This window comes from Oncorhynchus mykiss, chromosome 8, assembly GCF_013265735.2.
Source record: "Oncorhynchus mykiss isolate Arlee chromosome 8, USDA_OmykA_1.1, whole genome shotgun sequence".
Taxonomy (NCBI): Eukaryota; Metazoa; Chordata; class Actinopteri; order Salmoniformes; family Salmonidae; genus Oncorhynchus; species Oncorhynchus mykiss.
This window is the reverse complement of record NC_048572.1, coordinates 52,556,814-52,570,697: the sequence shown is the minus strand read 5'-3', so window position 1 is coordinate 52,570,697 and position 13,884 is coordinate 52,556,814. Positions and strand designations below refer to the sequence as shown.

General features: G+C 40.1%; 9 non-coding genes across 9 annotated transcripts; all 9 read left to right on the top strand.

The window, feature by feature from the left end:
* The first annotated feature begins 742 nt into the window (after window positions 1–742).
* trnav-aac lies at window positions 743–815 on the top strand. Its single transcript has one exon. It is a non-coding gene; the product is annotated as a tRNA-Val (tRNA).
* Window positions 816–2,048: 1,233 nt separating this feature from the next.
* trnav-aac lies at window positions 2,049–2,121 on the top strand. Its single transcript has one exon. It is a non-coding gene; the product is annotated as a tRNA-Val (tRNA).
* A 129-nt stretch (window positions 2,122–2,250) lies between these two features.
* Window positions 2,251–2,323, top strand: trnav-cac. Its single transcript has one exon. It is a non-coding gene; the product is annotated as a tRNA-Val (tRNA).
* Window positions 2,324–4,871: 2,548 nt separating this feature from the next.
* Window positions 4,872–4,944, top strand: trnav-aac. The gene has a single exon. It is a non-coding gene; the product is annotated as a tRNA-Val (tRNA).
* A 1,100-nt stretch (window positions 4,945–6,044) lies between these two features.
* On the top strand, window positions 6,045–6,117 carry trnav-aac. Its single transcript has one exon. It is a non-coding gene; the product is annotated as a tRNA-Val (tRNA).
* Window positions 6,118–7,552: 1,435 nt separating this feature from the next.
* Window positions 7,553–7,625, top strand: trnav-aac. The gene has a single exon. It is a non-coding gene; the product is annotated as a tRNA-Val (tRNA).
* Window positions 7,626–8,725: 1,100 nt separating this feature from the next.
* Window positions 8,726–8,798, top strand: trnav-aac. The gene has a single exon. It is a non-coding gene; the product is annotated as a tRNA-Val (tRNA).
* A 1,100-nt stretch (window positions 8,799–9,898) lies between these two features.
* trnav-aac lies at window positions 9,899–9,971 on the top strand. The gene has a single exon. It is a non-coding gene; the product is annotated as a tRNA-Val (tRNA).
* Window positions 9,972–11,071: 1,100 nt separating this feature from the next.
* trnav-aac lies at window positions 11,072–11,144 on the top strand. The gene has a single exon. It is a non-coding gene; the product is annotated as a tRNA-Val (tRNA).
* Window positions 11,145–13,884: the final 2,740 nt, after the last annotated feature.

Below are 13,884 nucleotides of genomic sequence, written 5' to 3'. Positions count from 1 at the left end.
AGACTGACAGCTTCTCTGAGCCAGGCAAATTCATTTATCAGGGTCATTGTAATGGATATATCCAAAGAAATGGCAATATAATCCAAGGTAAAACAAACAAAAATGTAGATCGTTTTCTGTCATTTCAGCTGCTTGATGTGATTGTGTGATAGATTTAGTTGGCTGGCTAGCAAAGGAAAATAAGCTAGCCTGCATAGGTACAGTGCATTCGGAAAGTTTTCAGACCCCTTACTTTTTTCCACATTTTGTTACGTTACAGCCTTATACTAAAATGGATGAAATAAAATAAAATCTATCTACACACAATACCACATAATGACAAAGCGATAACATATAGTTTTTATTAATGAAAAATATATTTTAAAAATACCTTATTTACATACATTTTCAGACCCTTTGCTATGAGGCTGGAAATTGAGCTCAGGTCCATCCTGTTTCCATTGATCATCCTTGAGATGTTTCTTCAACTTGATTGGAGTCCACCTGTGGTAAATTCAAATGATTGGTCATTTCTGCAGCATTGAAGGTACCCAAGAACACAGTGGCTTCCATCACTCTTAAATGGAAGAAGTTTTGAACCACCAAGCCTCTTCCAAGAGCCGCTGCACACAATAATTCCCGGCTTCTCAAGCCTTATTGTTTAATTAATTGACTAAGTAATTTCTGATTTCATTAGGTTCTGAGAGCGATAAATGTCCCTCCCAGCCAAAGTCAGCCACACCCTTAGTATTCCACTCATTGGGTTTCCGTAGTGTAGTGGTTATCACGTTCGCCTAACACACGAAAGGTCCCCGGTTCGAAACCGGGCGGAAACATTTTGTAATATTCAATATTTCCCAATGCCCAGAGGCTAGCATTTGGTTTGAAACAGTTGAGGTTTGTCTAAACCTTGCTGTCTACCTCTCCGACCTGTGGATCAATTTTGCCGTTTTTTGGGGGACCTCCACCATGCGATCTGTATGAATGTGACCAGACTGACAGCTTCTCTGAGCCAGGCAAATTCATTTATCAGGGTCATTGTAATGGATATTTCCAAAGAAATGGCAATATAATCCAAGGTAAAACAAACAAAAATGTAGATCGTTTTCTGTCATTTCAGCTGCTTGATGTGATTGTGTGATAGATTTAGTTGGCTGGCTAGCAAAGGAAAAGAAGCTAGCTTGCATAGGTACAGTGCATTCGGAAAGTTTTCAGACCCCTTACTTTTTTCCACATTTTGTTACGTTACAGCCTTATACTAAAATGGATGAAATAAAATAAAATCTATCTACACACAATCCCACATAATGACAAAGCGATAACATATAGTTTTTATTAATGAAAAAAATATTTTAAAAATACCTTATTTACATATATTTTCAGACCCTTTGCTATGAGGCTGGAAATTGAGCTCAGGTCCATCCTGTTTCCATTGATCATCCTTGAGATGTTTCTTCAACTTGATTGGAGTCCACCTGTGGTAAATTCAAATGATTGGTCATTTCTGCAGCATTGAAGGTACCCAAGAACACAGTGGCTTCCATCACTCTTAAATAGAAGAAGTTTGGAACCACCAAGCCTCTTCCAAGTTCCGGCTGCACACGATAATTACCGGCTTCTCATGTCTAACTCACATAATATCCCAAATTGAGTACCACAGAAAGAGCCATAATACCCATTAAATATTTTAAAAATACCTTATTTATGTACGTTTTCAGACCCTTTGCTATGAGGCTGGAAATTGAGCTCAGGTCCATCCTGTTTCCATTGATCATCCTTGAGATGTTTCTTCAACTTGATTGGAGTCCACCTGTGGTAAATTCAAATGATTGGTCATTTCTGCAGCATTGAAGGTACCCAAGAACACAGTGGCTTCCATCACTCTTAAATGGAAGAAGTTTTGAACCACCAAGCCTCTTCCAAGAGCCGCTGCACACAATAATTCCCGGCTTCTCAAGCCTTATTGTTTAATTAATTGACTAAGTAATTTCTGATTTCATTAGGTTCTGAGAGCGATAAATGTCCCACCCAGCCAAAGTCAGCCACACCCTTAGTACTCCACTCATTGGGTTTCTGTAGTGTAGTGGTTATCACGTTCGCCTAACACGCGAAAGGTCCCCGGTTCGAGACCGGGCGGAAACACATTTTAACAAATTGGTCCTTCGCACTTCTCAGTATTTGCTATTCAGACTTTAGTTTCAGTAGTGTATTGGTTATCACGTTCGCCTCACACGCGAAAGTCAGTCACACCCTTAGTTTTCCAATCATTCGGTTTCTGTAGTGTAGTGGTTATCACGTTCGCCTCACACGCGAAAGGTCCCCGGTTCGAAACCGGGCGGAAACATTTTGTAATATTCAATATTTCCCAATGCCCAGAGGCTAGCATTTGGTTTGAAACAGTTGAGGTTTGTCTAAACCTTGCTGTCTACCTCTCCGACCTGTGGATCAATGTTGCCGTTTTTTTGGGGACCTCCACCATGCGATCTGTATGAATGTGACCAGACTGACAGCTTCTCTGAGCCAGGCAAATTCATTTATCAGGGTCATTGTAATGGATATTTCCAAAGAAATGGCAATATAATCCAAGGTAAAACAAACAAAAATGTAGATCGTTTTCTGTCATTTCAGCTGCTTGATGTGATTGTGTGATAGATTTAGTTGGCTGGCTAGCAAAGGAAAAGAAGCTAGCTTGCATAGGTACAGTGCATTCGGAAAGTTTTCAGACCCCTTACTTTTTTACACATTTTGTTACGTTACAGCCTTATACTAAAATGGATGAAATAAAATAAAATCTATCTACACACAATACCACATAATGACAAAGCGATAACATATAGTTTTTATTAATGAAAAAAATATTTTAAAAATACCTTAATTACATATATTTTCAGACCCTTTGCTATGAGGCTGGAAATTGAGCTCAGGTCCATCCTGTTTCCATTGATCATCCTTGAGATGTTTCTTCAACTTGATTGGAGTCCACCTGTGGTAAATTCAAATGATTGGTCATTTCTGCAGCATTGAAGGTACCCAAGAACACAGTGGCTTCCATCACTCTTAAATAGAAGAAGTTTGGAACCACCAAGCCTCTTCCAAGTTCCGGCTGCACACGATAATTCCCGGCTTCTCATGTCTACCTCACATAATATCCCAAATTGAGTACCACAGAAAGAGCCATAATACCCATTAAATATTTTAAAAATACCTTATTTATGTACGTTTTCAGACTCTTTGCTATGAGGCTGGAAATTGAGCTCAGGTCCATCCTGTTTCCATTGATCATCCTTGAGATGTTTCTTCAACTTGATTGGAGTCCACCTGTGGTAAATTCAAATGATTGGTCATTTCTGCAGCATTGAAGGTACCCAAGAACACAGTGGCTTCCATCACTCTTAAATAGAAGAAGTTTGGAACCACCAAGCCTCTTCCAAGTTCCGGCTGCACACGATAATTCCCGGCTTCTCATGTCTACCTCACATAATATCCCAAATTGAGTACCACATAAAGAGCCATAATACCCATTAAATATTTTAAAAATACCTTATTTACGTACGTTTTCAGACACCCTTAGTTTTCCAATCATTCAGTTTCCGTAGTGTAGTGGTTATCACATTCGCCTCACACGCAAAAGGTCCCCGGTTTGAAACTGGGCGGAAACATCTTGTAATATTCAATATTTCCCAATGCCCAGAGGCTAGCATTTGGTTTGAAACAGTTGAGGTTTGTCTAAACCTTGCTGTCTACCTCTCCGACCTGTGGATCAATGTTGCCGTTTTTTTGGGGACCTCCACCATGCGATCTGTATGAATGTGACCAGACTGACAGCTTCTCTGAGCCAGGCAAATTCATTTATCAGGGTCATTGTAATGGATATATCCAAAGAAATGGCAATATAATCCAAGGTAAAACAAACAAAAATGTAGATCGTTTTCTGTCATTTCAGCTGCTTGATGTGATTGTGTGATAGATTTAGTTGGCTGGCTAGCAAAGGAAAAGAAGCTAGCCTGCATAGGTACAGTGCATTCGGAATGTTTTCAGACCTCTTACTTTTTTCCACATTTTGTTACGTTACAGCCTTATACTAAAATGGATGAAATAAAATAAAATCTATCTACACACAATACCACATAATGACAAAGCGATAACATATAGTTTTTATTAACGAAAAAAATATTTTAAAAATACCTTATTTACATACATTTTCAGACCCTTTGCTATGAGGCTGGAAATTGAGCTCAGGTCCATCCTGTTTCCATTGATCATCCTTGAGATGTTTCTTCAACTTGATTGGAGTCCACCTGTGGTAAATTCAAATGATTGGTCATTTCTGCAGCATTGAAGGTACCCAAGAACACAGTGGCTTCCATCACTCTTAAATAGAAGAAGTTTGGAACCACCAAGCCTCTTCCAAGTTCCGGCTGCACACGATAATTCCCGGCTTCTCATGTCTACCTCACATAATATCCCAAATTGAGTACCACAGAAAGAGCCATAATACCCATTAAATATTTTAAAAATACCTTATTTATGTACGTTTTCAGACCCTTTGCTATGAGGCTGGAAATTGAGCTCAGGTCCATCCTGTTTCCATTGATCATCCTTGAGATGTTTCTTCAACTTGATTGGAGTCCACCTGTGGTAAATTCAAATGATTGGTCATTTCTGCAGCATTGAAGGTACCCAAGAACACAGTGGCTTCCATCACTCTTAAATGGAAGAAGTTTTGAACCACCAAGCCTCTTCCAAGAGCCGCTGCACACAATAATTCCCGGCTTCTCAAGCCTTATTGTTTAATTAATTGACTAAGTAATTTCTGATTTCATTAGGTTCTGAGAGCGATAAATGTCCCACCCAGCCAAAGTCAGCCACACCCTTAGTATTCCACTCATTGGGTTTCCGTAGTGTAGTGGTTATCACGTTCGCCTAACACGCGAAAGGTCCCCGGTTCGAGACCGGGCGGAAGCACATTTGAACAAATTGGTCCTTCGCACTTCTCAGTATTTGCTATTCAGACTTTAGTTTCAGTAGTGTATTGGTTATCACGTTCGCCTCACACGCGAAAGTCAGTCACACCCTTAGTTTTCCAATCATTCGGTTTCCGTAGTGTAGTGGTTATCACGTTTGCCTCACACGCGAAAGGTCCCCGATTCAAAACCGGGCGGAAACATTTGGTAATATTCAGTATTTCCCAATGCCCAGAGGCTAGCATTTGGTTTGAAACAGTTGAGGTTTGTCTAAACCTTGCTGTCTACCTCTCCGACCTGTGGATCAATGTTGCCGTTTTTTGGGGGACCTCCACCATGCGATCTGTATGAATGTGACCAGACTGACAGCTTCTCTGAGCCAGGCAAATTCATTTATCAGGGTCATTGTAATGGATATATCCAAAGAAATGGCAATATAATCCAAGGTAAAACAAACAAAAATGTAGATCGTTTTCTGTAATTTCAGCTGCTTGATGTGATTGTGTGATAGATTTAGTTGGCTGGCTAGCAAAGGAAAATAAGCTAGCCTGCATAGGTACAGTGCATTCGGAAAGTTTTCAGACCCCTTACTTTTTTCCACATTTTGTTACGTTACAGCCTTATACTAAAATGGATGAAATAAAATAAAATCTATCTACACACAATACCACATAATGACAAAGCGATAACATATAGTTTTTATTAATGAAAAAAATATTTTAAAAATACCTTATTTACATACATTTTCAGACCCTTTGCTATGAGGCTGGAAATTGAGCTCAGGTCCATCCTGTTTCCATTGATCATCCTTGAGATGTTTCTTCAACTTGATTGGAGTCCACCTGTGGTAAATTCAAATGATTGGTCATTTCTGCAGCATTGAAGGTACCCAAGAACACAGTGGCTTCCATCACTCTTAAATGGAAGAAGTTTTGAACCACCAAGCCTCTTCCAAGAGCCGCTGCACACAATAATTCCCGGCTTCTCAAGCCTTATTGTTTAATTAATTGACTAAGTAATTTCTGATTTCATTAGGTTCTGAGAGCGATAAATGTCCCACCCAGCCAAAGTCAGCCACACCCTTAGTATTCCACTCATTGGGTTTCCGTAGTGTAGTGGTTATCACGTTCACCTAACACGCGAAAGGTCCCCGGATCGAGACCGGGCGGAAACACATTTTAACAAATTGGTCCTTCGCACTTCTCAGTATTTGCTATTCAGACTTTAGTTTCAGTAGTGTATTGGTTATCACGTTCGCCTCACACGCGAAAGTCAGTCACACCCTTAGTTTTCCAATCATTCGGTTTCCGTAGTGTAGTGGTTATCACGTTCGCCTCACACGCAAAAGGTCCCCGATTCGAAACCGGGCGGAAACATTTGGTAATATTCAGTATTTCCCAATGCCCAGAGGCTAGCATTTGGTTTGAAACAGTTGAGGTTTGTCTAAACCTTGCTGTCTACCTCTCCGACCTGTGGATCAATGTTGCCGTTTTTTGGGGGACCTCCACCATGCGATCTGTATGAATGTGACCAGACTGACAGCTTCTCTGAGCCAGGCAAATTCATTTATCAGGGTCATTGTAATGGATATATCCAAAGAAATGGCAATATAATCCAAGGTAAAACAAACAAAAATGTAGATCGTTTTCTGTAATTTCAGCTGCTTGATGTGATTGTGTGATAGATTTAGTTGGCTGGCTAGCAAAGGAAAATAAGCTAGCCTGCATAGGTACAGTGCATTCGGAAAGTTTTCAAACCCCTTACTTTTTTCCACATTTTGTTACGTTACAGCCTTATACTAAAATGGATGAAATAAAATAAAATCTATCTACACACAATACCACATAATGACAAAGCGATAACATATAGTTTTTATTAATGAAAATAATATTTTAAAAATACCTTATTTACATACATTTTCAGACCCTTTGCTATGAGGCTGGAAATTGAGCTCAGGTCCATCCTGTTTCCATTGATCATCCTTGAGATGTTTCTTCAACTTGATTGGAGTCCACCTGTGGTAAATTCAAATGATTGGTCATTTCTGCAGCATTGAAGGTACCCAAGAACACAGTGGCTTCCATCACTCTTAAATAGAAGAAGTTTGGAACCACCAAGCCTCTTCCAAGTTCCGGCTGCACACGATAATTCCCGGCTTCTCATGTCTACCTCACATAATATCCCAAATTGAGTACCACAGAAAGAGCCATAATACCCATTAAATATTTTAAAAATACCTTATTTATGTACGTTTTCAGACCCTTTGCTATGAGGCTGGAAATTGAGCTCAGGTCCATCCTGTTTCCATTGATCATCCTTGAGATGTTTCTTCAACTTGATTGGAGTCCACCTGTGGTAAATTCAAATGATTGGTCATTTCTGCAGCATTGAAGGTACCCAAGAACACAGTGGCTTCCATCACTCTTAAATGGAAGAAGTTTTGAACCACCAAGCCTCTTCCAAGAGCCGCTGCACACAATAATTCCCGGCTTCTCAAGCCTTATTGTTTAATTAATTGACTAAGTAATTTCTGATTTCATTAGGTTCTGAGAGCGATAAATGTCCCACCCAGCCAAAGTCAGCCACACCCTTAGTATTCCACTCATTGGGTTTCCGTAGTGTAGTGGTTATCACGTTCGCCTAACACGCGAAAGGTCCCCGGTTCGAGACCGGGCGGAAGCACATTTGAACAAATTGGTCCTTCGCACTTCTCAGTATTTGCTATTCAGACTTTAGTTTCAGTAGTGTATTGGTTATCACGTTCGCCTCACACGCGAAAGTCAGTCACACCCTTAGTTTTCCAATCATTCGGTTTCCGTAGTGTAGTGGTTATCACGTTTGCCTCACACGCGAAAGGTCCCCGATTCAAAACCGGGCGGAAACATTTGGTAATATTCAGTATTTCCCAATGCCCAGAGGCTAGCATTTGGTTTGAAACAGTTGAGGTTTGTCTAAACCTTGCTGTCTACCTCTCCGACCTGTGGATCAATGTTGCCGTTTTTTGGGGGACCTCCACCATGCGATCTGTATGAATGTGACCAGACTGACAGCTTCTCTGAGCCAGGCAAATTCATTTATCAGGGTCATTGTAATGGATATATCCAAAGAAATGGCAATATAATCCAAGGTAAAACAAACAAAAATGTAGATCGTTTTCTGTAATTTCAGCTGCTTGATGTGATTGTGTGATAGATTTAGTTGGCTGGCTAGCAAAGGAAAATAAGCTAGCCTGCATAGGTACAGTGCATTCGGAAAGTTTTCAGACCCCTTACTTTTTTCCACATTTTGTTACGTTACAGCCTTATACTAAAATGGATGAAATAAAATAAAATCTATCTACACACAATACCACATAATGACAAAGCGATAACATATAGTTTTTATTAATGAAAAAAATATTTTAAAAATACCTTATTTACATACATTTTCAGACCCTTTGCTATGAGGCTGGAAATTGAGCTCAGGTCCATCCTGTTTCCATTGATCATCCTTGAGATGTTTCTTCAACTTGATTGGAGTCCACCTGTGGTAAATTCAAATGATTGGTCATTTCTGCAGCATTGAAGGTACCCAAGAACACAGTGGCTTCCATCACTCTTAAATGGAAGAAGTTTTGAACCACCAAGCCTCTTCCAAGAGCCGCTGCACACAATAATTCCCGGCTTCTCAAGCCTTATTGTTTAATTAATTGACTAAGTAATTTCTGATTTCATTAGGTTCTGAGAGCGATAAATGTCCCACCCAGCCAAAGTCAGCCACACCCTTAGTATTCCACTCATTGGGTTTCCGTAGTGTAGTGGTTATCACGTTCGCCTAACACGCGAAAGGTCCCCGGTTCGAGACCGGGCGGAAGCACATTTGAACAAGTTGGTCCTTCGCACTTCTCAGTATTTGCTATTCAGACTTTAGTTTCAGTAGTGTATTGGTTATCACGTTCGCCTCACACGCGAAAGTCAGTCACACCCTTAGTTTTCCAATCATTCGGTTTCCGTAGTGTAGTGGTTATCACGTTTGCCTCACACGCGAAAGGTCCCCGATTCAAAACCGGGCGGAAACATTTGGTAATATTCAGTATTTCCCAATGCCCAGAGGCTAGCATTTGGTTTGAAACAGTTGAGGTTTGTCTAAACCTTGCTGTCTACCTCTCCGACCTGTGGATCAATGTTGCCGTTTTTTGGGGGACCTCCACCATGCGATCTGTATGAATGTGACCAGACTGACAGCTTCTCTGAGCCAGGCAAATTCATTTATCAGGGTCATTGTAATGGATATATCCAAAGAAATGGCAATATAATCCAAGGTAAAACAAACAAAAATGTAGATCGTTTTCTGTAATTTCAGCTGCTTGATGTGATTGTGTGATAGATTTAGTTGGCTGGCTAGCAAAGGAAAATAAGCTAGCCTGCATAGGTACAGTGCATTCGGAAAGTTTTCAGACCCCTTACTTTTTTCCACATTTTGTTACGTTACAGCCTTATACTAAAATGGATGAAATAAAATAAAATCTATCTACACACAATACCACATAATGACAAAGCGATAACATATAGTTTTTATTAATGAAAAAAATATTTTAAAAATACCTTATTTACATACATTTTCAGACCCTTTGCTATGAGGCTGGAAATTGAGCTCAGGTCCATCCTGTTTCCATTGATCATCCTTGAGATGTTTCTTCAACTTGATTGGAGTCCACCTGTGGTAAATTCAAATGATTGGTCATTTCTGCAGCATTGAAGGTACCCAAGAACACAGTGGCTTCCATCACTCTTAAATGGAAGAAGTTTTGAACCACCAAGCCTCTTCCAAGAGCCGCTGCACACAATAATTCCCGGCTTCTCAAGCCTTATTGTTTAATTAATTGACTAAGTAATTTCTGATTTCATTAGGTTCTGAGAGCGATAAATGTCCCACCCAGCCAAAGTCAGCCACACCCTTAGTATTCCACTCATTGGGTTTCCGTAGTGTAGTGGTTATCACGTTCACCTAACACGCGAAAGGTCCCCGGATCGAGACCGGGCGGAAACACATTTTAACAAATTGGTCCTTCGCACTTCTCAGTATTTGCTATTCAGACTTTAGTTTCAGTAGTGTATTGGTTATCACGTTCGCCTCACACGCGAAAGTCAGTCACACCCTTAGTTTTCCAATCATTCGGTTTCCGTAGTGTAGTGGTTATCACGTTCGCCTCACACGCAAAAGGTCCCCGATTCGAAACCGGGCGGAAACATTTGGTAATATTCAGTATTTCCCAATGCCCAGAGGCTAGCATTTGGTTTGAAACAGTTGAGGTTTGTCTAAACCTTGCTGTCTACCTCTCCGACCTGTGGATCAATGTTGCCGTTTTTTGGGGGACCTCCACCATGCGATCTGTATGAATGTGACCAGACTGACAGCTTCTCTGAGCCAGGCAAATTCATTTATCAGGGTCATTGTAATGGATATATCCAAAGAAATGGCAATATAATCCAAGGTAAAACAAACAAAAATGTAGATCGTTTTCTGTAATTTCAGCTGCTTGATGTGATTGTGTGATAGATTTAGTTGGCTGGCTAGCAAAGGAAAATAAGCTAGCCTGCATAGGTACAGTGCATTCGGAAAGTTTTCAAACCCCTTACTTTTTTCCACATTTTGTTACGTTACAGCCTTATACTAAAATGGATGAAATAAAATAAAATCTATCTACACACAATACCACATAATGACAAAGCGATAACATATAGTTTTTATTAATGAAAATAATATTTTAAAAATACCTTATTTACATACATTTTCAGACCCTTTGCTATGAGGCTGGAAATTGAGCTCAGGTCCATCCTGTTTCCATTGATCATCCTTGAGATGTTTCTTCAACTTGATTGGAGTCCACCTGTGGTAAATTCAAATGATTGGTCATTTCTGCAGCATTGAAGGTACCCAAGAACACAGTGGCTTCCATCACTCTTAAATGGAAGAAGTTTTGAACCACCAAGCCTCTTCCAAGAGCCGCTGCACACAATAATTCCCGGCTTCTCAAGCCTTATTGTTTAATTAATTGACTAAGCAATTTCTGATTTCATTAGGTTCTGAGAGCGATACATGTCCCACCCAGCCAAAGTCAGCCACACCCTTAGTACTCCACTCATTGGGTTTCCGTAGTGTAGTGGTTATCACGTTCGCCTAACACGCGAAAGGTCCCCGGTTCGAGACCGGGCGGAAACACATTTTAACAAATTGGTCCTTCGCACTTCTCAGTATTTGCTATTCAGACTTTAGTTTCAGTAGTGTATTGGTTATCACGTTCGCCTCACACGCGAAAGTCAGTCACACCCTTAGTTTTCCAATCATTCGGTTTCTGTAGTGTAGTGGTTATTACGTTCGCCTCACACGCGAAAGGTCCCCGGTTCGAAACCGGGCGGAAACATTTTGTAATATTCAATATTTCCCAATGCCCAGAGTCTAGCATTTGGTTTGAAACAGTTGAGGTTTGTCTAAACCTTGCTGTCTACCTCTCCGACCTGTGGATCAATGTTGCCGTTTTTTGGGGGACCTCCACCATGCGATCTGTATGAATGTGACCAGACTGACAGCTTCTCTGAGCCAGGCAAATTCATTTATCAGGGTCATTGTAATGGATATTTCCAAAGAAATGGCAATATAATCCAAGGTAAAACAAACAAAAATGTAGATCGTTTTCTGTCATTTCAGCTGCTTGATGTGATTGTGTGATAGATTTAGTTGGCTGGCTAGCAAAGGAAAAGAAGCTAGCTTGCATAGGTACAGTGCATTCGGAAAGTTTTCAGACCCCTTACTTTTTTCCACATTTTGTTACGTTACAGCCTTATACTAAAATGGATGAAATAAAATAAAATCTATCTACACACAATACCATATAATGACAAAGCGATAACATATAGTTTTTATTAATGAAAAAAATATTTTAAAAATACCTTATTTACATACATTTTCAGACCCTTTGCTATGAGGCTGGAAATTGAGCTCAGGTCCATCCTGTTTCCATTGATCATCCTTGAGATGTTTCTTCAACTTGATTGGAGTCCACCTGTGGTAAATTCAAATGATTGGTCATTTCTGCAGCATTGAAGGTACCCAAGAACACAGTGGCTTCCATCACTCTTAAATAGAAGAAGTTTGGAACCACCAAGCCTCTTCCAAGTTCCGGCTGCACACGATAATTCCCGGCTTCTCATGTCTACCTCACATAATATCCCAAATTGAGTACCACATAAAGAGCCATAATACCCATAAAATATTTTAAAAATACCTTATTTACGTACGTTTTCAGACCCTTTGCTATGAGGCTGGAAATTGAGCTCAGGTCCATCCTGTTTCCATTGATCATCCTTGAGATGTTTCTTCAACTTGATTGGAGTCCACCTGTGGTAAATTCAAATGATTGGTCATTTCTGCAGCATTGAAGGTACCCAAGAACACAGTGGCTTCCATCACTCTTAAATGGAAGAAGTTTTGAACCACCAAGCCTCTTCCAAGTTCAGGCTGCACACGATAATTCCCGGCTTCTCATGTCTACCTCACATAATATCCCAAATTGAGTACCACATAAAGAGCCATAATACCCGTTAAATATTTTAAAAATACCTTATTTACGTACGTTTTCAGACACCCTTAGTTTTCCAATCATTCAGTTTCCGTAGTGTAGTGGTTATCACATTCGCCTCACACGCCAAAGGTCCCTGGTTCGAGACCGGGCGGAAACACATTTTAACAAATTGGTCCTTCGCACTTCTCAGTATTTGCTATTCAGACTTTAGTTTCAGGAGTGTATTGGTTATCACGTTCGCCTCACACGCGAAAGGTCCCCGGTTCGAGACCGGGCGGAAACACATTTTAACAAATTGGTCCTTCGCACTTCTCAGTATTTGCTATTCAGACTTTAGTTTCAGGAGTGTATTGGTTATCACGTTCGCCTCACACGCGAAAGGTCCCTGGTTCGAAACCGGGCGGAAACATTTTGTAATATTCAATATTTCCCAATGCCCAGAGGCTAGCATTTGGTTTGAAACAGTTGAGGTTTGTCTAAACCTTGCTGTCTACCTCTCTGACCTCTGGATCAATGTTGCTGTTTTTTTGGGGACCTCCACCATGCGATCTGTATGAATGTGACCAGACTGACAGCTTCTCTGAGACAGGCAAAATCATTTATCAGGGTCATTGTAATGGATATATCCAAAGAAATGGCAATATAATCCAAGGTAAAACAAACAAAAATGTAGATCGTTTTCTGTCATTTCAGCTGCTTGATGTGATTGTGTGATAGATTTAGTTGGCTGGCTAGCAAAGGAAAAGAAGCTAGCCTGCATAGGTACAGTGCATTCGGAAAGTTTTCAGACCCCTTACTTTTTTCCACATTTTGTTACGTTACAGCCTTATACTAAAATGGATGAAATAAAATAAAATCTATCTACACACAATACCACATAATGACAAAGCGATAACATATAGTTTTTATTAATGAAAAAAATATTTAAAAAAATACCTTATTTACATACATTTTCAGACCCTTTGCTATGAGGCTGGAAATTGAGCTCAGGTCCATCCTGTTTCCATTGATCATCCTTGAGATGTTTCTTCAACTTGATTGGAGTCCACCTGTGGTAAATTCAAATGATTGGTCATTTCTGCAGCATTGAAGGTACCCAAGAACACAGTGGCTTCCATCACTCTTAAATAGAAGAAGTTTGGAACCACCAAGCCTCTTCCAAGTTCCGGCTGCACACGATAATTCCCGGCTTCTCATGTCTACCTCACATAATATCCCAAATTGAGTACCACAGAAAGAGCCATAATACCCATTAAATATTTTTAAAATACCTTATTGACATACATTTTCAGACCCTTTGCTATGAGGTTGGAAATTGAGCTCAGGTCCATCCTGTTTCCATTGATCATCCTTGAGATGTTTCTTCAACTTGATTGGAGT